Source organism: Mesocricetus auratus, unplaced genomic scaffold (assembly GCF_017639785.1).
Source record: "Mesocricetus auratus isolate SY011 unplaced genomic scaffold, BCM_Maur_2.0 Super-Scaffold_100040, whole genome shotgun sequence".
Classification (NCBI taxonomy): domain Eukaryota; kingdom Metazoa; phylum Chordata; class Mammalia; order Rodentia; family Cricetidae; genus Mesocricetus; species Mesocricetus auratus.
In genome coordinates this window covers 918663-921820 of record NW_024429217.1, presented here as the reverse complement: position 1 = coordinate 921820, position 3158 = coordinate 918663, and the positions used below count along the sequence as shown (strand labels likewise).

The 3158-nt window shown below is 34.1% G+C and overlaps 1 pseudogene; it reads left to right on the top strand.

The window, feature by feature from the left end:
* Nucleotides 1–1276: 1276 nt before the first annotated feature.
* Nucleotides 1277–2214, top strand: LOC101832557 (annotated as a pseudogene).
* Nucleotides 2215–3158: the final 944 nt, after the last annotated feature.

Here is a 3158-nt window from a genome sequence, read left to right as displayed (position 1 = left end):
ACCTTGGGATACATATAGACAGTCTCCCATTCAAATTCACAAATTAGATTTGATAAAATTAAATATGTTTGTACATAAATTAAATGAAGAATCATGTCAAAGAAAGTACATAGTTGGAAACTCTATTCACAATTTTATACTTTAGAAGTGTATGCCATCTTGATTACTTATATTATTCAAACTATTATCTTAAAATAATCTATGAATATATCATAAACATCTACCTATTCATTATCTATTCATCTATCTGGTTATGAAGACAATGATAACTTGATGATATATATATGAGTAAAGGTGTTCAGTATATGTTTAAATAATTTATCTTAACACTGGAGATATCAGAAAAATACACAGGAAAAGTATTGATTTCAGTTTTGGATCATAGTTTCAGAGAGTTAATTACTTGACTCTTTAGTCCCATGTGCTTAGGGTGGATATTATGGTTTCAAGTCTATATGGCAGAGAAAATTTTGACATCTCTTTTGTGTGCCATATTTGTTAATTAAGAGTGATGCAATAAATAGAATGATATGTCACATCTGGTCTCCAGAGTTACAGAACAAATCATCTGAATACTATATGCTTACCAAAGTAGGTATCTTTGGGGTTAGAATAATAATGAAGTACATAACTCGACTAATGAGGAACTTTTCTATTTATCCCTGTGAGATATAATGTTGTGTACCTCAGAGTGAGGTATAAATTTAAAGCATAGTAATGCCACACTCAAGACCACAAACATTTGGCCATTTAAGAATGTTGGTTCCTGATAATCAATTCCCAATATCCAGGTAAGCTTCTAAAATTAAGTCAAATATCTTAAGAAAATCTCATCCTGAAGTAACATGAGTACAAAAGTAAATGAAAAAGAGTGAAATATGAAAAGCATCTTCTTGATGTATCTCTTCTCAGTCCAATAATCATGTGAACTTAATCTATTATTAACCAGTGTTTTATTTACCAGACTCTACATGTTGGATATCCACAGCTCTGATTTCTCTACATTCAGAAATATATCCTTTCTCTTATGAATATTATAAAATATTATCCTAATTTTTAACTGTGGAAAGAAGTCTGGGGAGTGATTTAAGCATTAAGACCAACCATAATACATGAGGTGGTTCAAAAATAGAATATAGGTTTCTCTTATTAGAATATTGCTATAGCCCCAGTGCTTTTCTAAGGCTATTCTAACAGATAATTAAGTATTCTGACACAGATACTCATGAATTCAATTTTCATTTTACTCTATCTTTTCCAAAGTTCCCACAAAAATATGGAACTGAAAAATCAAACATCACTTTCAGAATTCCACCTGCTTGGACTGACAGACAATCTCAAACTTCTGCCCCTCATCTTCACCATGTTCCTCTCCATTTATCTGATCACAATTCTGGGAAACCTGCTTATCATCTTGGCCATTAGCTCTGGCTCCCAACTGCATACTCCCATGTATCTCTTCCTCTCTATTCTGTCCATTAATGACATTTGCTATAGTACAGCCACAATCCCCAAAATGCTGGTAAACATCCAAGCACAGGATGACAGCATAAGTTACATACAGTGTCTTTCTCAAATCTGTTTTCTTTCAATATTTAGTGGCATGGAAAATTTTCTCCTGGCAGTGATGGCATATGACCGCTATGTGGCCATATGCAAACCCCTGAGATACAAAGTCATCATGAACCCTTTTTACTGTGTCCTGATGGTTCTATTCTCCCTTTTTCTTAGCATTATGGATGCTTTACTCCATAGTCTGATGGTCCTGCAGCTTTCCTTCTGCAAAGAACGAGAAATCCCCCACTTTTTCTGTGAGCTTGCTCAGATTATCAAGCTTGCGTGCTCTGATACATTTCTTAACAATTTCTTGATATTTGTTGCAGCTTTTATCTTTGGGGGTGGTCCAGTTTGTGGGATTGTTTTTCGTATGTTTACATTGTGTCCTCAGTCTTGAAAATGCCATCATCTGGAGGGAGGCACAGAGCATTTTCTACTTGTGCATCACATTTGTCTGTTGTTTCATTGTTCTATGGGGCAGGCTTTGGTGTGTATATCAGCTCTGCCATGACAGAGTCTCTCAAAAACACAGCAATGGTTTCCATGATGTATAGTGTAGTTCCTCCATTGCTGAACCCCTTTATCTATAGCCTACGAAATAGAGACATGAAGGAAGCCTTGAGAAATCTTGTTGGTAGATTAGTTTTTCTTGGATGATATATCCTATAGTATCCATGTGGTGATTTACAGAAATTCAAATTAAGGAGACATCTGGTAAACAAAAAATTTTCCATTTTCCTATAGTCACTAAAATGACTTCAATGTGTAATGACTTGGTGTAGTTGAATTCATGCTAAGGTTTGTTTATGATATATTATCCATATTAGGTTCCATCTACTTATTACTTTGATTCCTATAGAAGTTCCTAGAGAAGTTGCTTTATTGACAACACACAAAGAAGCAATATGAAATTACAGATGACTTTGTATAATATTTTCTCTGTTGATGTCTCCAGAGTAGTTACACATGGTAAAGTGTACACAGTACGGATATTACTGAAACAGAAATGCATGTATCTGATGTCATTATTAGTGACCAGAGAATTGCAAGAATAATTATTAAATGTGTCATTATCAATAAAATTTATTGTATTAAAACATCACTTTTTATATACATATGTTTTGAAATGAACAGTGAAATTTGCTTCAACCCAAATTATCAACAGAACACTACATTTTTGTCAAGTATATAGAAATTAAGAGATATACCACGCTATAGGTAATTATCTTTTGATTCTCCGAAAAATAAAACTCTCCCCCTAAGAACTGGTTTTCTTCATAACTGCCATGAGTTTTGGGGAGTTATAGATGTCAAATTAAATATGATGCCATTTCCTCTGCTAAATGAATGCTTAACTCTGGGGTGATTCCCATACTACAGGTTTGCACTGGACTGAGTGTTAGCCTTATGTGCATGTCCAGTTTTTTCCCATTCAGATATGATTGCAGAGTGTACCAGTGCATTGTTACATGTCACTATATTCATGCATATACAAGGGAGCACCAAGTAGACAACAGTCTTTTAAGAAACAAAGAGAAGATGCCTTAGGGATGGGAAAGTGATGGAGTGATATGGAGAATATTGGAAGGAAAATAATTATG